Source organism: Hoplias malabaricus, chromosome Y, assembly GCF_029633855.1.
Source record: "Hoplias malabaricus isolate fHopMal1 chromosome Y, fHopMal1.hap1, whole genome shotgun sequence".
Lineage (NCBI taxonomy): Eukaryota > Metazoa > Chordata > Actinopteri > Characiformes > Erythrinidae > Hoplias > Hoplias malabaricus.
The window spans coordinates 17,965,703-17,989,521 of NC_089820.1; the positions used below are offsets into that span (position 1 = coordinate 17,965,703).

At 38.8% G+C, this 23,819-nt stretch overlaps 1 protein-coding gene across 4 annotated transcripts in view; it reads left to right on the top strand.

The window, feature by feature from the left end:
• The first annotated feature begins 312 nt into the window (after positions 1-312).
• The window catches only part of LOC136679137 (amyloid-beta A4 precursor protein-binding family A member 1-like), a 44,806-nt gene continuing 21,299 nt past the window's right edge, over positions 313-23,819 (top strand). For 2 of the 4 annotated variants that reach the window (XM_066657445.1, XM_066657449.1), the window contains exon 1: positions 313-366. The gene's annotated coding sequence lies outside the window, so the exon portion shown is untranslated. Of the gene's footprint in view, positions 367-23,546; positions 23,625-23,819 lie in introns of those variants that run through there. The other 2 variants (XM_066657446.1, XM_066657447.1) reach the window with 2 other exon arrangements.

The window sequence follows — 23,819 nt, forward strand, 5'->3', positions numbered from 1 at the left end:
AAAGCTGTGTACAGCAGTCGCGCTTCATTCAGAAATACTGGTGCGTTAGGTTTGGTATTGTTTGACTCGCAGGCCTCTGATGTCACGCCTGCCGGGAGGGCGGAGTCACACGCCTATGGTTTTTTTTTTTTTTATCACACTCCTATTGCTGCATCCCCCGCCTCCTAGCCCTGATATAGGCTTGTAGTATATAGCCGTGTGTGCGAGGATTGGCTAATAGTTGATACTTAAAAGCCAACAGCCAATCCGAGAGCAGTGGGGCGGGACTTGTCAGAAAACGGGTGTGTAACAATAACGCACTGTAGGGCAGTAGTGTGAAAAGCAGGGACGGAAGATGGTGGAAAACCGTTAGACTCCTGAAAACAGGTGAGAGCCGTTTAGCGCGGTCCAGCCGTTTTAAAACGATATATGAATTTTAAATATGACGGTCCCTTCAGTGTAGGCAACTTGGAATCGACGAGCTTCTCCACAGCGAGAAGAAAACCTTTCTGTTTCCGAGTCGCTGATTTATTCATTCGAGTCCTGCTTCAGTCCCTAATATGAATGTCATATTTTAACGCCTGAAATTTGAGTTCAAATAAATAAAAGACGCTTTATCACCGAGGAGCTTGCTGCTACGCCCACTGACTGCTCTTCAGTCCGAGGGCTAATGCGGACGAAACCCGGGCCCAAATGTATAGAACTATAACTTTATGAGGCGAACACGATTCGGGGAAAACGGCAAGAGGGGTTAACGAAGTTAACGAAAGAGAAACGGGGATAAAGGCAAACTTGGAGCGCGACAAACTAACAGCCGTTAAGCCTGGCGAGTGTAGAGCGAGTGTAGTAGCTAATACCGCTTCAGCATCCCTCTTTGCGTGTGTTGAGGGGGGGTTAAATCTTTCATGTCACACCCAGACTCACATTTCGTGACTCCCTAATCTTCACTAGGCTGTTTTATGCCTTCCAGTGTTGAAGACCCGAGGAGTCACATCAGCTCTCTCTGAGCTTTTTCATCTCTGCCTCTCGGTAGATCTCCGTAGGCAAGGTTGCTGTTAGCTTTTCTCTTTTTTTATTTTGAATGGCGTCCTCAGTATTGGCTCTGCTCCGCTCCGCTCCGCTCTGCAGGTGGGAAAAGCACTCTGCAGCAGCACCGTCGCCATAAACGATGCATTGGAAAGACTGCGGATGTTGGAGTTTTTGGCCGCGTTTGGGTGTGTTTTTTTGAGAACCAACATAACACTACATGCAGTGTTTCATCTCTCTTTACACTTACTGCACGTTCAAAACATAAAATGAAGACTACCTTCACAAACGGTGTTCAACGGCTTTGTACTGATTTTAGGTTATTTTTCAGTTGTGTTATTGTTATTTTTGGCAGACAGGTCCCCGCACTTTGCAATTCTCATAATTTTGTCGCAGTAAATATTAAAAAAGGAGTCTTCTATGTGTTGCACAGAGGCTGTGGGTCAAGTATATCCCAGTCCCTCTGCTAATGATACCTTCTTGCTGGTTGTGAAAACACCGTATGTGTGTAACCCAGCGGTTGTGTGTGAAGGTTACTGTTAGAACTTGTAACCTCAGAGAAAATGATGCTCTTGGGTGGCTTAGGAGACTTAAAGTTGACTCTCAAATATCCCTAGATGATATAGCTTTAGACAAAAAGGACGCATGTGATAAAGGTGAGATTGAGAAGATCAGAATGAGAGATGGGTGTTCACTTTCAGATTAACGCAGGATCCACACAAACACACACACAAATATATTCAACACTGTCCATTTTGTCAGATACAGTGAACACCCCAGTTTATTTTATATAACTACAATTACATAAATTACATAAAAATAATCAGAGCCACAGAAAAGCAGGTTTTATTCAAGTGGTGTATCATTCTCTGCTGCACTGTGTTGGTGTGTTATTGTGTGTGCTGTGTAAATACCCCAACAGAAGTGTTGTGTCTTAGCCACTCATACAACACACACAGACACAGCACCAAATCAGTGTCACTGCTGCACTGCGAATGATCCACCGTCCAAATTATACACACTTTGGTAGATTTCTGAAGGCCTGACCGTTGAAAACAGCGTGAAATTGGGCTTACCAACTAAGCCCAGCAACAGATGGACTACAGTCTGTAACTGTAAAACCACAAAGTGCACATGTTAGGTGGAGCTGATAAAATGGACACTCGAGTGTCAAATATTAGTGTCTGGGATATTTTTTTTGTGCAGTGTATTATTATCTGAGCCAGTCTAAAGTGTGGCTTTATTGAGATCTTTATTAAAATTAAAGTGATGAGGCACACAACGATTTCTAGGTTTTTCTGCTCATAAGGAATATTATCTCAGCCGAGAGAGACTTGATATCTGTGTGATTGTCTAGGAGAAACTAATGAGACATTAAAGATACAGTTTTTTAATTTTCTTTCCTATGGGACTGTATTTGATCCTCTGTAACTGATGAACAAACAAACGACATAAGATGAACTGTCTCTGTGTGAATTGTGCATGTGTAATTTATCTGCACCATGCAGTAAGTGCTTTTTGCATTTGTATGCATTATATGTTCAGAAATATGCAGACACCACTTCAAATGATTCAGCTACTGTAAGGTACAAACATTGCTGACACAGTGGTTCTATTGCGCACACAAAGCTTGTGTAATATACATAGAAAAGTATTGAAAAATGAATGTAATATCCAGGAGCAGCTGGACATGAACTTAAGGTCATCATTGGAGGGGCCAAATGTTATAGGGCTAGTGGTAACTAAATATAAATGGGCTGTGTAGAGGTGAAATTGTGTTCTCTGAATGATGGAGCACCATCGAGTAGCTTTGCAATGAGTTGTGGGGTTTGTGATCCAGAACGGTTCACACAATATCAGTACAATATCAGTACCTGCCCTAAGTAATGCTCTCATGTCTGGACTCAGTAAAGCCCTTACAGCAGATTTCCATCATCTACTGCAGCATAAGGGAGACACCAAATTGACACTCTTGATTTCAGTAGAAACATTGTTTTTTCAGGCATCTACTTTGACATTTAGTGCATGTTCCAGTAATCATAAAATATGCTTATAGTTTTTAAAATATATTGTTTAAAAGACAAGCTCCCCTACCTCCACATAATTAATCCCCCACATGATTAATGAATTAATGTTGATAGACTTCATGGTAACATTCAAATCAGTTTTAAATCAGTGTTGAAATTCGTGTTGAAATGTAATAGTCATTGTCTTTAAACAGTTATCCCATCCAGATATTTTCTGTAGGGAACAGCACAGATCAATAAATCAATGTAGGGAATGGGCAAATAGAGTGAATATCATTTATTCCAGTTGAATCCAGGCAGCTGGTAAAATACACATGGTTAGGAGAATATAAAATTTTGACTGACTGACTAATTCAAAAGTGCTTGGAGACGGTAGTTGATTTTGTCATGTTCGAATAGCGTGTTTCTCCAGTCATAGGAAAATCTGAACATCAATTTCACACTGCAGATATGACTTTGACTGCATCTTCTCATCCATAGAATTCAATCTTCCTGCATAGTCATCTCTCAAATATACATGAATCCTTTGGAGTTTAGTTTTGTTATCATCATCCTTCAAGACAGGGTGGGGCATTAAATCCCAAGCTCTTTATGAAATCCCCTGACATAATCAGGGAGGGCATAATACCTGCGTTCACTTTAAGCCGTCGCTTGGACTAAATTACTAAATCAGTTGTGATCTTCTTCTGAGCCCTTTGAGAAATCAAAACTGAAATCCATCTTCTGCTTGTGTTTGTTTTCCTCTCCTAGCCTACATTGATTTCTTGTCTGTGCTCTTGTGGCATGGCAGTTCACAATTAGATGTCTAGAAGCTGGCTGACATAGGGTTTCTCAAAAACAGGGCATAGGTAGAGCTCGCATGCTTCTGGTTGAATACCAACAGCAAACACTGATGGACGTTTTTCATGGCATCCAGAAGGGCAGGATCAAAAGTGTGATATTTTTTATTATTATTATTATTATTATTATTATTATTATTATTTATCTACTACTGATAATGTTTTTAAATGAGCTGTTGTTGGTTGTGCCTGTTGCCTGTCACAACACTTTCCAGGGAGATGTGTAAGGTGGCCAGCATGAGAAATGTTCTTCCTAGCTTGTTTTTTTTTCCACCTGCAGCCATGTGGACTGGCTGAGATAACCTGCCTATCCCTCTGTTCATAGCTCAAATCACATCAAGGGGGTTTGTGTGTGTGACTGACCCATTGAAGTTCTGTCTTGGACAGGTTAATATATATTTACAGCCAAACAAACAATTTTTGAACTCTGCCTTTGGCTGACAAATGAGCTGTGAAGGTACACAGAAACACCAGCACTTCTAAAACATATAAAAAAATACTTGTACATATTTACCTATTCTTTTTAAATCCTTTTTATATCATCTTGCAACAGCTCCTTTCAACCCAGTGCACATAAAAAAACATCAATAAATCACGTGCCATTGGTGTGAATACACATTGGTTGTTTGATTGGCTTTTCAGGTTTGTCCATAGATGTGTGTGTGATGTACCCCATCCAGGGTATGTTTCTGCTTTCTGTCCAGTGATTCTGGATAGGACCCACTGCAACCCTGAATATGATAAAGCAGAAGCATAAATGAATGAGAATGACTAAAATAAATTCAGTGAAATGCTAAACAAATTATTAATGTATTTGAAATGTCTTAAACATGGCATTTACATAGTATGTGTCATTTACTTATGACAAAATAACACAATGTTTTTGTAAGTACATGAAATTAGTACAGTACAGGATGTGATTCTATATATGATGATGTCATGTACCCTTCTGATGAATGCTGTGATAGAAAAAGCTTCAGGCCATATTCATTTTTAAGCACACAGTGGCAAATTGTGTCTGGTCTGATGGCCTCGATATGAAGCCAGGGAGAAGAAACAGCTGCAGTTCAATAATATCAGAGGTCTGTATAGCCTTGGGCAGCTTCCTCTCATTTATTATTTGTCTTGTGTGGCCTTGGAAGTCAGCAGGTTTGTGACTCTAAAACGGATATGTAATTCTTGTTTGTTTTTGTGGTGGTTTGGTCCATCAGTGTGTCCAGTCAGGTCAAGAACGATCCATTTCCGTGCAAGGATTGTAAATTAATACCATGCTTATTAGACTGTATTTTCACCATCACATTTACTCTTTCACATACTTGTGAACCCACGTGATTTATGTTGATGGCACCATACTACAGATGAGACACAGAGGATGTATGGACTTTGAAGGAGCATCAAGCCTGTACAATGTGTATTTGCTCTTATGAACGGACTTTCTTTATGCTGGGACCAGAGTTTGACATATTTAGTGGTTTAAAGTGTTTGTTTACTTAGCTATCCAGTCCATCAGGTTTCTGCTTCACATAGGCATATCCTTGTGCAAACACAGCATTGTTTACTCACACTTCTAAGTGCATACTACAACAGCGATATTCATATCCTCCTATGATTGAGTCTTATGGATAGCACACTCTCACTTCATTTATGTAAATGCATTTATTGTCAGGCGGAGAAATGTTTGCGTTAAACACTAGCGCCAATAAGATTTTAAATGCCAGTATAAAAATAGATTGACTGATACCCTGACACACAAACACGAGGAGAGAAGACAGGCCAAGCAAAGGAGAAGTGAGTCCTGCTGATGGTTGCCTTTTGATGCTGCTTGGAGACCAGTTTTGGTGCTTTTTTTCTAATGGCCTTAATTGGGATTTGGGAAATGGAAGCAGATCTGAAACCAGCGTACGAAAACAGCTTTTATTTGAAGTGCTATGAGAGAGGTGGTGTATAAGCATTCTGGGTTATGATTGAAGGCATTTTCTTTCTGACTACCAGTAATATGGGAAGATACTGAGTTTAAAAAGCAAAGTAGTAGGAAGGTGATGAGAATGGTGTTGTGATTGTTATAATTGAGAGAAATCAAAACACCCTTCGGGAATAGCCAAAATACCTCTTCTTCTTATTTTACGGCCATGTGGCTGCAGCTGGTTGTGTTTTAATGTTTTGTGTGCTCAGGCAAAATCATTATGAGGGTTGCTATAAATAGCTACTAGGCCTCAACTTAAATTAGAGATTGCATTTTTGTATGCACTAAATTAAAAAGAATTCTTAATAAGGCAATGAACTAACTGCAGCAAAATTAATGTAAGCAGCGCAATTGCTAAAGCTAGAGAGCTGCTTAATTACATACTGCAGTCACTTTTGCTTTAGCATGGTGAAAATAATATTTCAAAGTCATAATTAAGTTTTTCTGACAGTAATCCCCTAAATACTCTCAGCTTTATTACTCATGAGAAAGCAGAGCTGACTGAATGTTTGCAAGATGCACAGAACTTAATTGACCATGTTTAATTAGCATTTCTAATACTTTATTGATATCAGAAATGTTGATCCGTTTGAGACTAGAATGATTTGTAACCCTGAAACTCCACGTGAATGTTATTATATCAGGTTCTCAATACTAAAGTATCATTTAGTTGTTGCTTTTTGGAAACTTAAGGAGTATGAGTTGTACTTAGGAGTGACAGCAGAAAATATATATAAAGAAGTATATTGTTGCAGCCCCTTCTTACATAGTTTGTCATCTGTTGAACATTGTTCATTAAATATGGATGTGTTAGGTCCTTTGGGAAATCAACAAGAAAAGGTTATGTTTATATTGATTTTCCAACCCCACATTTTACATACTAGAGATGTTTTACAAAATTCATGGCAAAGATTTGACATTCAGAGCCGTATCTTCAGTAGAAGTGAGTGACGGTGTCACCTAGCCAGTATCATTGACAGCATTAGCAGTTTAGCAATCACGTTAACTGAGCCAGCTGCATCACAATACAGACCTGCAGGGAAGACAGGTGTCCTCGATTAGCTAACACATTCTCTTTCTTTCTTTACCCACAACAGTTTATTAGCACTGTGCCCCTGGAGTTGGGTGCTTTACGGACAAGAGAGGACAGTGCTGCTATTGGCAAAATCCTACAGTTTAGGCATTCTGATTCTGACAGGCTAATTTGTATGTAGTTTATATTCAGCACTCCTCAAGGCATCCAGATTAACAGTGTTGCCTTGTATTACACAGGAGATGAAGATTCCCTTTGTGTCTTTTGCTCATGTTCACTCTCTGGCTATTTTCTGCGTCATTTGCAGTGAAGAACTTGAAACTATAGACCCAGTGTTTGGGCATGTGTGTTAGTCTGGGTACACTTATGTATAGGTCTTTCTGTGTGCATGTGGGTGTGTAGGCCCTGCTGTGATAATTCTGGAGCTCTCGAAGGTCGCTCCACATGAGAGCAACTCTGTCTGGGAACCAGAGCAGGCACTCAGTGGTGTTCTCTGGGAACGGAGAGCTGGGCTTGCCTCTGGCACACATTAGTCCTGCGTAAAGTGATGGGGATTAATCCTGTAGGGAGAGTGTATATATGACGTGGGTTCTTGTTCTGCACTCCCCTTGCTCAACAAGAGATCTCCAAGACCATGTGGGCTCTTAGGATCTTGTTTGATGCTCTTGTCTCACTGAGTTGCTTTTTCATTCACATTCCAAAAGCAGCATCTTTTTTTAATATTACACCCATTACATTAAAGAATGAATTAATTAACACTTGGGAAAACATGACCTTGAAAAGTGAAAATGTTTTTCCAAGTTGAAAGCTGCTGAAGATTTTTGAAGTAGAAACACAGGATTGCATTTAAATCACATATTGCAAGTACTCACATGGAATCCAAAGTTAAGTATAATACAACACTATATGGTGATAGGCCTAATAGCTACATGATTTAGTAATACTTGTATTGATACCTTATCATAGAGCTCTTGGAGATTTCTCTTACGGCTCACAAAGATAGATTCAAGTTTCTAATTGTACAATTTAATATATTGCTCAATGTGCAGTATACATCTGTGGACCAAGTATTTTGAATAGGAATATATGGCATATGAAAGAATAGCTATGCATGTGCTATATATTTAATTCTGCATAAAGGTCACTCCTTCCCACTTGTAGCTCCAGTGGGAGCAATTATAAACAGACTCCACCAGCTCGGTCTATCTCCATATCTCCCTCTCTGTCTCCCTGGCTCCCTGTCACTTAATGCACTAGATTAACTGCTAGGCTCATACCTGTACTTCTTGATAATAACAGAATGAGTCGAAGCATTAAATTATAGCAAAGTGTCAGCAAAGTTTAAATAAAAAAACACAAAATATAAATATGATCAATCTCTCCTCAAGTATGACCAAAATACACTCCTCAGAGCTCTCTGAGAACAATGTGGGCATGGTCCAATACTAATGACTTTCGTGACTGACAGGTCTCTATCACTGGAGAACAGAATGCTGTTTATGTTACCATAGAAACACACAGCCTCAAGACAGCAGTCGCTGGGTTTTACTCTGAAATGCGGTTGTCATTTTACACAAAGTATACAATAAAACGGCACAGAATTGGCATTATATACACTTTCATGTATGAACCTACGGACCTTTATTTTTGTGTCCTTAGTGTGGTTTTTTCTGATTATTTTGTTAACATAATTATACAAATGGGACACCTTCTAGAGTGTCTCCAAATTGGTGCTCACCGCCGCTACTCTGCTGTACTGTCGACCGAGTGTGGCAGAAACTGCAAGGGAAGCTCAGCTTCCCCTAAAATGTCAAAAATAAGTGATCAAATATATACTTTTGTGTGTACATGTCATTGAATAAATATGCACTACAACGCGCTCAACTTTTGTTCAGAATCAGCTTCTTATCACTGGTAAAGACGCAGCTTTCCTCTCAATCATTCCCACAGTGTTTTAAATCGAGTTCAATAGCGAAGCAGCAAAGTGCAGCGAAACGACACGAGTCATTGGACAAATGCTGGGCTTTGTCCCGCCCATCGGACACTAAGCGTCTCTGGGGGTCTATGGGGCAGTGGGCTGGCCTCGGCTGGCCCAGATGCTCAGCTTCTGCATGATGATTGGATGATCTGTCTGAAGCTGAATCCCTTTTTGATTGACAGCGAAATGAGCTAATCAGCGATCCTTTGGTGTAAAGATCCGTTGGAGCATTACATTTTAATTCTGTTTTGAGTTGAACCGGAGACTTTCTTAATCCTCTTAGCGGCATTTTCTTTGTTAAAAACGACTTGCGACAAATCAAGCTTCTATTTCTGGTGGAGTTTTTTGTAGCTGCTTGTGTTTGGAGACTGACTTCTATCGCAGTTTCTGTCCAGCAGGTGCTGCTGAGCCCCTCCACCGTCACAAAGCACTCACAGGCGGACACACTTCACATGGGCCAAGGCCGTTTAAGCAGCCTAGCTCTGCTGGCCATTGAGAGGACATTAGTCAAGTCCCTGGAAAAGACGCCTTGTTAGTACAACAGGGTCACAGATCATTTTCTTTAAAAGGAACGGTGGGTAGAATTTACATATAAATAAACCGACACATTTTATGATGTAGGCCGAAATTGAGCAGACCAGCATCCGCCACTGGAGTGTGGCTATTACCCCCTTTGCTAGTTTGCTGTACACACCGGCCCAGTGTGGCCGCTATCTCTGCTGTACTGCCTACCAAGTGGGTCTTTCTTCCCTGCTGTAACTCTGCTGTACACGCCGGTCTAGTGTCACTGCTATATCCAATGCTACTCTGTTATACACACAGAGGGAGTGTTGATGCTATTCCTGTTGTACTCAGACCTAATCCATTCATGCTCCTTCTGTATTGTTTTGAGTTCTGTGTTTGCTCTATTTATGTCTTTCCCTCCCTCCCCATAGCTTGGCGAATAGCTGGATAGCTGCTTTAGCTCACCAGTTTCTTCAACTCACAGAGGAGGCGTTGCTAGTGTAGCCTTGTGATTGGTCAGGGTAATTCTGACATTAGAATTATCCATTTTTAGGACCATTCTACATCGAGAGGAGAGCAGTGCTGGTCATTTGTCAGGAGAGAATTATCATTTGTGTTATTTGTGGATATTTCTCTTGTGTGTTTTTTATTTAAACTTTGCTGAAGGTTTCACATAATACCCACGTTTATCATTATCTTGTGTTGGTTCCAAATTATGTAAATTACACAATAATTGTTCTAAATTAATTGTTATTTTATATAATAATTATTATCAACAACTGTTTTTCAGTAGAGTAGAGACAGGAGAGTTTTTATGTCAACATACTAAGGTTTTGCAGTTTTTTTTTAATTCTTTTATTTTATTCTGTTTTTGTGTTACTCAACAATTAGTCATATTTGTTTATTCTTTGTAGTCATGGGATGAATGACAGCAGTGGACAATGTCCAGACAGGCGCTCAGTAATCAGGTCGATCTACTCTCCACTTCAGCTGTTTTTTTTCAAAAACAAAAACAAGATATTGCAGTATGCATGCAGAAATGTCTCAGTATGCTCCTAAGAGCATCAGTTGGCTGTCAGATCTTGTTATTTTAAATGGAGATAAAGGGCCATAAAATGATAACCAAAGCATTTTCTGAAATTTTGAGCTATGGTCTACTCTTTTCTCCCCAGTAGACTATAACTGATTTATACAGGTCGAATACACATGTGTATGGTAACCTCACAAAAGCTATTTGTCAGTGAGGTGTTCTTATAGTTAGAATATCTTGGCATCCACAGCTTCATGGAAACCATTTTACCTCAGGATTTTACTTAGGGTTCTGTCATTGACTGACTATCTTCTTTGTTATTTTTGGGATCTATAGATATACTCAGCTCACAGGTTATATTTGGTTCATTGTCTTATGTTGTTGACTGCCCTGATGTGGTTTAGGTTCTATAAAAACTATAAACAATATTTGCTTGTGCATTTTGTTACATTTTGGCTTTGGTAGCACTGTGTCATGAGGAGATTGTACACCACAAACTGTTGTTCATTAGTAATGCAGCAAATCAGGAAGCTGAAGAACAGCCAAGTTTCTCTCAAAGCCAAGACAGAATGGGCAAAAGCAAGAAGTGAAAATCATTTTTAGCAGATTGAAAACTGAAAAGATTTGTTTAGTAAGTTTGGGAATAGGTTCTTCTAGTTCACATATGTATGTGTTTGGCACTAGGTTCCCCCACACCTCTCATTTTATCTGCACTGTTTTCTGTCAGTGTTCCAGTATGTACAATATATGACATATCCTGTGTATGAAACAATGTACGATGTTGTCATCCCTACAGTGAAGATGCTGGACTGCGCAGACTTGGACATAAATGCTCAGTGAAGGAAAACATGAATGCATCCATCACTCATACACAGGCACGCATGCTCACACAGGCACACCCTCACCCTGGGGTGGCAGTGATCTTAGCTGGTGAATGAAAAAAATGCCTAGAGCAGGCTTTCACATGGCACATATAAATGGCACTGTCAGCCAAGGACAGGCGCCTGGGAACCTCTGCCCCATATACTGACAGTAGCCTTGGAGAATGGCTGTGTGTGTGTGTGTGTGTGTGTGTGTGTATGTTTAGTTTCCCTCTAAGCCATATACCAGTGTTTGAACACTGGAGATGGACTGTACATTTTGGCATTTTGAAGAAATATGGATCATTGGATGTGTTTTTAATGTTTAATAATTTCATGGATGTATATGATATTGACACTATGAAACAATTATGCTATAAAAAAATGATTCATCAATCAAACCAACAAATTGAGGTGATGTTTTTTGCAATTCCACATAAATCATCCAATGTGTAACAGATTTTACAGCAATAGTCAGAAACATGTATATACGCTCCAGGAATCTGGTTAATTTCGCTTATGTTTTGGTTTAGTGTGTAAGGGACTACAAGCAAAAGCCATGAATTCTCTGTACATAAATCCTGTAACATCAAAGCACCATATGAAAATATGCTGTACCCTTTCTTGCTAGCAATTGTAAGTCCATTGTAGGTCAATGCCACATTTTACAGTTGTAGTTAATGCTCTGACAGTAAGACATGAGCATTGTTTTAAATGTAGTTACTGCTGACTGCTGTTAGCCTGCTGCTGTTGTTTGAGAGAGCTCTGTGCCCAGCTGCAGACTCGGAAACTTGAAAATGCTTTAGATTCCACTTCATGGCTGCCTGGAGTGTCATTAATTAGTAAAGATGCACTATGGGGAGAGTTATGCTTCAGGGATTGTGCCCATGTCTGGTCTGTTCTAGTGAAAGTCTGTGATTCAGTTATTTTGTTTTTGTGTGTAGTGTGGAGCAATGCCTCTCTACCTGTTTTACCTTGGAAAAGGAAGGTTTTACTATAGAGTCCGGACTCGAATGCTAGGTACTAAACTAAAGCTCACTGATAGTAAAACTTGTGTCTTGATAAAGCTAAGCACTTGCTTTAGTGTTGAGCAGTATTGATTACATTTAATACAGCAGTTCCTTTTGTGTGCACATCGAAAGCATCAAAAGCTACACAGCGACTGGGAGTCTTTCATTATCAGAGTCAGTGACTGTAGTTGAGCGAAGCAAAGTGGGCGAATTTGGTGAATTCAGTGTACCTAGCTCCACTCAACTCTATGCAAATGAGAAGTGAGGCACGGCAGTGACTACCAACCACGTTCTCTTGGAACTGCTCCACTCACTTTGGTTCCTACTGAAGATTTGTTCCTTTCTCAAAACAAAAGAGAGACCCATAATTACTCCGTCCTGACCTGTTTAAAGTTCAAGTATCACTATTCAGTCCAGTGCTGCCTGCCTGCGTGTTGCCGGATACGCCCACCAGCGACACATCACCTACCTCATGGTCAACACTGAGTGATTTTATCACTTGTGGTGTACACAACACTTGGGAGGTTTAATCTTTTTCATTTCAGATGTTTGGGTTTTCAGTTTAAAATGATATGGCATAAAGCTGCACCATACTATTGTAGCTAACTGAAATTAAGCAGGCTGACGGAGCATGGATAAGTCAGATAACTTGTTTGTGTCTGCCTCTGTACTTAAACATTGAGGTTTAAATGGCACATTTTGTGTAATGTCATAACAGACAACAGACTTTGCAGAATCCCGAATTAAACTACTGAATACTTTGGTGTTAAGTGGATGTGAATAAGTGTGAGGTGAGCTGGCAGCTGGTTCTTTAATGAGAAGCTCGTCACATAGATAGTGTCAGAGAGAGAGAGCAAGAGAGGGAAGCTGAGGGAGTAATTGAGTGCTGAAGGAGTGGTCGAGTGTGCCACACCAACCCTCACCCCAAGTATGTCACCCCTTTTATAACACTCCTTCCTTCTTTCTGTATTTCGGCCTACTGTTCTTTCGTTTTCTCACTTGCTCTCTCTGCCTCATCACACACATCTCTAACACCATATGCATAAACCCAAACAAATCTGTGCTTTAACAGTAGACAGATGGAGTCCAAAGGGTTTTGAGATTGATATTCATGGTGTGTGAGTGTGTGTGTGAGAGAGTGGGAGCATGACCACAAGGGTAACTTCCCTTCTGCTGAAATAATCTCTTGCAGACAGTCTTTCCTAGGGGCAGCCCTGGTGCACTGAAATCTGTTCAAAGTATTTAGCCTGTGTGAACTGTATCAAGGCTTGGTGCCTAATCACTAATGACTGAAGTTGCCTCTGTGGTCAGTCTCTCTCTCACACTCTCTCTCTCTTTTTCTCTCTCTCTCGCACTCTCTCAGGGCTTTAGAGGACAGCAGCTGCTTAGATAATGTTGTTTATACCTCCTCAGCTTGTGTTGCCATCGTAAAGAGTGCCATAGCAACAGATGTCTCTCTCCTAAGTTCTCCCTCTCTTCAGATCTCTGTGTGTTTGTGTGTGTGTTAGCGTTGTCACGATACCAAAATTATGACTTTCGATACGATATCTGTCTAAACATCTCAATATCGATACTGAAACGATACCATGGCAAAAACCTAAAACATTAGGAAAAGTAATGTACTTTCTTTACAAGCTGAGAGCGGTCGGCAAAATCACTGTTATAAGCTTGTTAAGTGTGACGTAACCTGACATTTCACCATTTCTGGGTCCAATCACACCTTAGACCTATGGCATGTATTTGGGGCCAAAATCGTCTTAATTCTAATGCGTGTCAAGACGTAAAATATGTGCGTGTTGATGTATTGAGACGTATTTCTTTTACGTGTACAGGCAGCATGTTTTTGTGTCTGCAGAGGTATTTTCTTTGTTTATAGACGATATAACTTTTACTTCTAAGAGGTTTTTTTTTTAGAGATGGAAGGATCGATCGGCTATGTATCGGTATCGGCCGATTTTTAATCAAAATATGAGATCGCGATCGGCTGATATTTCTCAAATTTAGCCAATCCCGTGCTAGCGTTTCATCCAGGAGGAGCCTCCTTAAAACCTCCCCGGTAAAGTCCCTGCAATTCCTATCTGAACTGTTAGAAAACATGTCGTCAGTCTGGCAGTTTTTTACCTTATGTGACACAGACTCATCCAGGGCGTTTTGTAAAATTTGTAAAACCAAGGTGTCTCGTGGGGGAACCAAAACAAAGTCATTTAACACTACTAATCTGATACGGTACTTAATATCCCACCTAAGGGTTTTGCGCAAACAAAACGGGAGCCGTGTTCCGGTGAAGAAATGCCAGGACCAAGTCAGATGAACACAGCCAAGCCAACATAAAAATCACGAATAGATTCCTTGTCTGCCATGTACAGTGAAATACTGGAGGAAAGCATGGAGGTCCAGGAGAGCAACAGTCCAATCACATCCCAAGTGCGCTGCTATTTTTCGGAGCCCACCATCCCACGGAGCGCGCAAGCACTAGCGTATTGGAAAAGCAATAAGGCCGGTTTTCCCGCTCTTGCCGAAGTTGCTCGAGCCTATCTCGCTGCGCCTTGCACAAGCGTGGATAGTGAAAGATTGTTTAGCGTCACTTCAAATATACTCACTGAAAAGAGGAACAGACGGTCATCCCAGAAAGCTGAAATGTTACTCTTTGTGAAAAGAAATATGCCTTTAAAACTCAACATTAAGAAGCAGTAGTTCGGCAGATGGGCCTTTTTCCCATTAAAACAGGCCCGGTTGTTTAATTTCAAACTTTCCATATTTTATACCTGCTGTTTTATTTAATCTATAATTCATACAAGACCTAACTGCACAATTTCAGTGACGCTAGGCAGACATTTTTTTAAAATTTATTGTATAACAATAATTCAATATCTACATTTAATGGTTGCAATTTTTCGTTTTTATAATAATCCAGGTTCTGAGTTTAATACCTGCAATTTTGACTGTATTTATGTAATATACTGTTTTTTCGTGTTAAAATAATTGGTGGTCTAAATTTAATAATTGCAGTATTGTATTTTTTTGGTGTACAATTCAAGTTTGTTTTAAAACAATTGTAAAAATAAATATAAATCAAAACTAACGGTTGCAGTTTTTCATTTAAAATAACCTAGAGTCTAATGACTGCAGTTTTGACTGCATTTAATTACATTTTGTTTTTTAATTAGTGAATGGTCTAAAAGTAATCATTGTTTGTATTTATTTTTGTATTTATTGCTAATTTTCTGTATTATGCTGTTTCACATGAGTTCGTTAAAAATGGTAATAAACAATTTTAGACCAAGTTTCGTGTCTTGCTTGCTAAAAATTGCATGTTGCCCTGCCGTGGCATATAGCCCCACCCTCGATCGGTATCGGCTATCGGCCAATCGTGCTGAAATGTGATCAGGGATCGGAATCGGCCTCAGAAACGTTGATCATTCCATCTCTAGTTTTTTTTATTTGTTTGTGTGCAAACGTAATTGTACAACATATTTGCCTTTTCAGTAAAGTTGCAACATTCTGCCAGTCATGGCGATATTTACTTACACATTGAATAAAGTTGCAACGTGAACGTGAATGTTTTTTTAACTTGCTTCTTTATTTCTTTATAATCTGTAGTATGATGTAAATATACATTTATAGTTAAACAGCTATAATATTAAACTAGTATGTTAAACAGCATTAGGTTATTCATTTAAATAAGCAATTACATTAATAAAAAACAAACAGTTTAAAATATAAAACAAAAATTAAGCAAAATCGGTATTTATACACATATATTAAATGTAATGCTAATAAATCTATAAACACTCTAAAAGTGATCCAGACCGATAATTGTTATTTCGGTCAATAACAAGCAGCCATAATAATTTAGACATGAAGTTTTCTTCCTGTACCATAGTTAAAATAAGCATGCAAACTATCTGGTTCTCACACTGCCATGGTCATGTGTGTATTACAGTGCCTGTATGCACATATAATCTTCCACAACTACAGCAACAGTTATTGTTTCTTTTGCAGTATTCTTCAAATGATACAGTTATATATGCTGACAACCTGTGACATGTCTTTGTACCTACCAGCGAGCTCTGTGTACCATTCAAATATTGAGACTTTTGAAATGTCAGAAAGAAAATAATAATAATAATAATAATATTTAGTTATATTTTTATTGCCATATTCAAGAGTATTGCTTTACACACAACCGTAACTTAACATAATCATAGTAGTAATAGTAGATCATGAAAGCAGTGATGATGGTGGTAATATATAATTATTTCACTGACCGTTGTGAGTTTTTATTTCTTTAACGGAGAGGTCCCAACAATTTTATCCATGTACATGAAACGGAAATCCAATTTTATGGCTCTGTACTCAGATCCACATCTACAGGAGCATGTCTGGAATTGGCCAGGCTTGTGCAGTCCGCAAATACTCTTCTGCAATTCAAAAGAAAATTTCCAAAAAGAGCCATTTTATCGAACAAGTAAACAGATTACATCATGGTCACATGAGCCTACGTTTTAGTTAAGAGCACAGTGAGTATGAAGTGCGTGCTCTCACGTGCAAATAACGTAATGCTATGTTTACATGTGTGTCATATTTAGTAGGCAATATGTTGTAACATGTGTAAGTGTCTCATGAATATGAGAAGCCAAACGTTGCACATTGACAGCTTTTGTCAATGTCCCTTATTCCCATGCGGATATATTCATATTAGAGTTCACTGATTGGCTATAAGGTGTGAAGAGGCGTTAACTCGTCATATTTTGCCGTCTGTACACGTACATATTTTACATCTGGACACATAATATTTTTACGTGTCCAGGTGTTACAATTAAGAAAATTTTGGCCCCAAATGCATGCCATATTGGCCCTGTGTCATACATTCGTAAGATGTGTTTACTATTTGAATAAAGCTGAATGCCTCAATCTATTATGTGATCTCAGTTCAGGAGTTCAGAAGAAGGATTTAATTCAACATAAAAGGAATCAAAGGTGTCTTTGGCAGCACATTTTGCACATTCGCAGCTCATTATGATCTGTGTAAGCTGACATGTGGACCAACTGCACTGCTCGATGGAGCTGTGTCTCTGTAGCAGAGCTGTCTCTCACGCTAATGGTCACTCCTGGTGTTCTAACGAGTTGCGCAACCGGCGATTCTTCCATAAAAATTAGCTAAAGTTTCAAGTCACTGGTGCTAGTCAGGTTTTTTTGTTTTTAAATAACTCGAAGGTACCAGTACTCATTATATGGGGTATGGTATTGTTTTTAATGACAAAGTATTGAGATACTTTTCTAGTATTGGTATACCGTGCCACACTAGTTTGCATATATATGAATACTACACCCTCCCCCTTTTGGGGAAGCCCTGGAGCAAATTCATCAAACCTTACCAAGTGTTTGTTTAAGTCAAAATCTCAGATTCACACTTAATTAAGAACTCAAGAAGTGAAGACGTGCAGCACTGTATCAATGTTCTCATTCTTACTGAGGTTCACAAAATTCCGACGCTGGAAGAGGAAGAAGCATTGTAGACCTTCAGTTTATGGCTCGGTGAAAGACACAGTTAATATACATGTTTGTTTTCAACACATGACATGCGTATTTTTTTTTTTCTTCTCGTAAAAATCTGACTCCTTAAGCCTGCATTTAATGGTGTACACTTAAAAAAAAGAAGGCACAAGCTGACAGAGGACAGAGTGCCTGTGTTGTATTCCCTTAATCTCTTTTACTAGATTCTTGCAGGATTTGAGTCATATCCTCTGTTGTTGCCATCTGATACAGCAGGAGTCAACTTAGTCCACAGATCTGGGATCTGCAGGGTTGGAGCATGCTGTGAACAGAGGGGCATTCTCTACTGCATCAGCTGCTGTGTCACCAAGTTTTAACTGAGTGAAGGTTTATAAAATGCAAAGGAAATACATACGCTCCAGAAATCTGGTTATTTCACTCATGTTTTGTTTTAGCGTATAAGAGATTACAAGCAAAAGCCATGTAATCAATTCTAATTATTTTCGCTCTGTTTATGAGGTAAAGAGTCAGATCAGGCTGACCCTGACCTCAGATGTTTAACCAATTAAATTATGCCTTATTTTAGCTACATTTGTACTCTGGTTTGGCAGATAGTTTAACAAATAGTTCTCCTTGTCTGAAAACGTGACGCTGAACCTCAGATGTCTCCCACCACACTATGTTGTGCACCATGTAGGTCTCTGCACCCAAAGTAGTGTGTTGTATGTCGGATAACATAACCATTTGTATCCAGCTAGAAGTTTTATTTCCCTGTCTAACGTTTATTGTACTTGGTGTTGTAGTAGTCATCTTGGGTTTATAATTTGTGAAGTTCACTATCTAGGGAGTATGAAACAATATGGGACAGAGCCCCTGCTCCTCTGTACTGACTTACAAGAATAAACATGACATGACACGAATAAATGAGGCAGCGTTCCTCATTTATATTTCTTTAAATATAACATCTAAATGAGAATATAGGTTTTGAAAGAAACAGTAAAACGATTTAAATCTCCCAGGTTGTTGTATGATTTGTGTGTTTATGTCTGTTGAGCTGTGAGTTAGGTCTACATGAGCCTTTTTCTCTCTATTACTTTAAGAACTGTAAGATGTTATAGTTCTCAATTCTATTTTTTCCAATGTTGCAAACGATTTATTTTCTAATTTTAAACTTTCATTCCAGAGGTGTGAGAATGTAGAATACATTGGTAGCAGCATGTAAGAAAGGTTTTTAGCCTGTTAGAGGAAGTGAAATGAAAATGATGTACACATTAGTGTGCTTTTTACATGGGAAAGTAAAATAGGATCTCATCTGTTTAGATTTCCAGAGTGCTTCCAAACACACTTGGCTGTAGTATGACAGTTTCTCATGTCATGCTGTCTGAGGTGTCATGCAACAACAGTGTAGACCTAAACAGAATGAAATCTGAGTTTCTGGGTTTTATTGCATTTTACAAAATGTCCCAACTTTTCAGGAAAAACAGTTTGTATAACCCATTACCTAAAGCTAACAAAAGCATTTGCATCAATTTAAAATTTAAAATGTTTAGCTGCTGTAAACCTTTTGTTGATGTTAAATGTGATTCCAGACACAGCTTGTCATTTAAGGCACAGATTGTTCAAAGGCACATTTAGACCAACTTGCACACAACCATAATTATTACTAATCTAGGATCAGGTTATTTCTGTACGTGGTATATTTGTAATAAATAAGTAATAGGAACTGCATTTTGACATTTCAAAATTGCTTGAATACCATGAATACTCAAGGAATTTCTCTAATCTGTATATGTTCTTATAAGAAGTAGTATATTTTTACTTCAATGTGCTGCACTGAGTAACAGCTGAGATTAGCATTCAGCATCTGTATCCCCAAAGAATTGTACTACAACAAATCTTAGGGAGAACAGAATTGGCCTGTAGGCATTTAATAGCTACTACTTGTAAGAAATAACAGAAGTGAAATGTATATATCCTGAGGGCAGTATTCAGGGCGAAAGAGACAAAGTTAATCATGAAAGGTATGAGCGTGGCCTTGAAGCACTGCTTTCCATTTTTGCATATGAGGTGCAAAATTAACCTGACTTTTTACTTATAAGCTTCATTGTTCCTTATTCTGTTTGATTTATTCCTGTGAGCTCAGAAGAAGCCTTACATGCAAGGTGTTTTAAAATGCCAACTTACACATACTACAAAACAGTTTCTGAGACTTCAGTTTTTGTATGAATTGTAATACCCAGAAATTCAACACAGTCAGGAATGCTGCAGCGCTGTTGAAATTATGCAGAAGTGTGTAGCCTCAGACATAATGTCCTTGACCTTCAGTGTAATTGTCATAGTGTTCCTCATTATTCAGACGAATGTAATTAGTTCTATATTGGAGGGTTTTTATTGGCTTATCCAGTCACGGTAAATTGCAGGTCCAATTTGATTTGCCGAAAGCAGATGTGAGCAACTCTGAATGGGTACAGGGATGGAAGATCCATACCATTGATTGGCTTTATTGGTCATGGTATTCTAATATATCTTACTTAAGAGCTTCTTTTAAATTTCCCCAAGACATTGGATGAAATTCACAAGAACCTCTTCAGCTTAAAATTTTATGGAGTTAAAAAGACGGGGTTAAAATTGGTTTGACTTTTCATTTGACCTACATACGAATGTATGATGTACACATAAAAAAAAGGACTGCCCAGTCCTGTTCCTGGAGATACCACGCTGTAGAGTTTAGCTCCAACTTTAATCAAACGCACCTAATCCAGGTAACAACCTTCAGGGACATTTGAATACTACAGCATGGTCTGTTGGATCTGAAATCTCCAGGACCAGGAATGAGCAGCCCTGGTTTAGATAAAAAAAGGAACGGGTATACCTACTCTAGTAGCTTTCCTTTAAAGAAGGTTTTTCTTGCACACTCTTTTTCAATGGTCATGACCCCCACAGGACTACAATAGTGCTGTATTAGTTTGTGTGGTTCTGGTATTTTAAGAGTGCACTCATAAAAATAAAGGTTGTTTGAGCGATGCCATCGATGAAACACTTTCTGTTCCATAAAGAACCATGTTGCTCATTGTCACTTCTGGACGGTGAGCAGACCACCAACCAAATATTTCCAGCCAAAAGCACCTTGTTGGTGGGGTCTTTTTGTCCACTGATGAAGGACTAGAGGATAAACAACACAAATTGTGAAGCAACTGATGAACTACCATCCCTAACATTGCATATACATGTTGGACCACCTAGGAAAGCATTTCTAATAATTTAATTTCAGTAAATGGACAAACAGTTTAAAAATTCCATCAGCATTGCTGTGCCTGATCCACTCACACCAGCACAACACACACTAACACACCACCAGTACGTCAGTGTCACTGCAGTGCTGAGAACGATCCGCAAACTAAAGGGCAGAATATGCAGGGCATCAGATAGACTACAGTGTGGAACTGTAGAACTACAAAGTGCACCTGTATGGTAAGTGGAGCTGATAAAATGGACAATGAGCATAGAATATTCAAGTGTGGGCATTTTTAGTAGTATGTTTAACAAAACTGTATACTACTTTTTTCCTATTTATATTCTATTTTATTTATTATTTTTTTTATTTATGTAAACCTGAAAAACATAATGTAATAATTATATCTAAATATACCGTGGTACTCAAGTGCATGACTCTTGTCTGATGATATGAGAAATTAATAAAGTAGGTCATCTATGTAGTTTTTGTTTTAAGTTACTACATTGTTTTCTTTGGAGTTTGACATGATAAACGCTTCATTTATAAAGATGTCATCTACTTCATCATAAGGCTCTGTTAAAATAAAACAGTGTTTCAAATAAGTGTCTTGGAGCTTGATTAGTAAAGTGGCCTCACTTAGCAGTTTAGATGTGAGTGCCTCTACCCAGCCAGACACACTACTCCAGTGTTTCAGTGTGCATTGTAGACATAAGGCCTCACCCACCCCCTATTTTTTGAGGGCCTATTTTACATCAGCTGCTGTTAGCCGTTTAAATCCACCAGTGGTAATCCTGTTAAAGGAATGATTCAATCAAACTCGCCACACTGTCAAAGCCCATGCATTTCTTTTTTTTTTTCTTTTCATCGTTGTGTTTCGTTTTTCTTATACGCATGAATGTAGAAGTAAGCATCTGTCTGTTGCATGTGAATGAGTGTGTTTATCTTTATGTATGGGTTCATGTGTGTGCCAGCGATTATAGAGAGAGACTGCAACCATGCTTAATCAGAAGGGACTGGCTGACAGCACAGTGCTGGTGGCTGTATTTGTGTGTTTAAGTTACAGATGAACGCGTTCTCTGGAAAACAGCACAACAGTTCCCTTCTGATTCGGAGCTGGTTCAGTTTTCACTTGGGATCTTCACCAAAATACTAATTATTATACCTAGGAAAACTGTCCACTAACACACTATATCACAATGTTGAAATGTTGGGGTAAAATAAAATGTATTTTTAGTGGTTGATGATTATGTAAGATTATATTAAAATACACAAATCTTTTAATAATTCATATGATAAGATTACTGGTTTTAAAAATCTGTATCACATGGACCAAAAGGGACCATTTATCTGTTACATTTTACCTTGACAGAGGTTATACACTGATGCTCCTAAGTAGATTTGACTACCTTCCTTTAGGTTTTAACTCCAATTGTAATCACACCTCTTTCTCCAACACAAGGACACCTGAAAGCAATAATTAGACAAATGAGGTTAGTTGGATTATACATGCAGCTGAACTCAACTGGCCTGTAGGTATCCTAAAGCATGGTTGATGACCTTTTCTATATGATAATGATGTCCCTGCAGCTCTTTCCATTTAGTCATTGGGCACTTGCACTGGATGTAATTTTGCAGATGTAAACAGTATGTAAAGAGTGTGCAGTATATGGTTATTTATTGCCAAGCGTCATGTATTTAAAAATATATATTAATAGTTTTTGTTGTTTGAGTTTGTGCAACAGCTAAATTTTCCTGTGTAGGTACTTGTAGAGTGTAGTCAACAAATTGCATTAATGAAACTTGAAGAAGCTTGATTTACATTAGTTTCCACAAGTGAACATTTTATGTGTTCCATCAGTCAAATTCTTTTTGGTCGGAACATGTTAAAGCATTCTTCTACGTAATCTATAATATGATGGGTTGGTATTTGTGCAGTGGCTTCTTAGAACTTTATTGGAGTAGCAGAGTAGTTGTCAAACCCTGTTTATCTGTTAATGTTGCAGTACCTCCATAACTCCTCCCAGCTTTGGGTTTGTGTGAGTGTGAAAGTTACCTTGTTCAAAAACATAGCTAACCTTGCAGATCTGGATACCTCGAAGCGCCTCTTTCCCAAAAAAAAGCAATGCTTCTCAGTCTTCCAAATAACTACTAAACTTTACAATGTATGCAACAGGGATTTGTTTTTTATATATATTTACATATATAAACATGGATGTTAGCTAATTTGCCTAGCCCTATACCTGTAAGGGTTAATAATAGAATATCAAAATCTAAAACAACACAATCACCACACAATTAAACAAGTACTCATATATCAGTTGTATACACATAAACACTGTATACATTGCATACTTGCATTAAGTTCTAAGAGAGCCTGAATCATGTCATGTCCTTTAGCCCTTGCCTGCTCTCAGCCGGGAGCAAGGCAGTTGGCAGCATCTGCTTTGTCCTTCAGAGCTGACCATTTGAATGTGTGTTCCTGTAGCACCAAGCATGATGAGGAAAGAGAAGGTCATAGCATGATACTACCTGCTTTTCTCCCCTCTCAATTAATATGCAGGCCTGAGAGGGAGAGAGAGAGAGAGAGAGAGAGAGAAACAAGCCAGACGGAGGGTTGGGGCCAGAAAGGTACATCTGTGTTTTAGTAAGATCAGTTATTTATTGGTTTGTCAGTTTTTACCTGTTAGCCTTGCCTTTATCTCTGACCTTCATCTCTATTCATGCTAAAGATAGACTTTATCTACTCTCTCTCTCTCTCTCTCTCTCTCTCTCTCTCTCTCTCTAGCTTTCTCCCTCTCCCTCTCCCCCTCCTTGAAATATGCAGTGTACAAAGATTTCT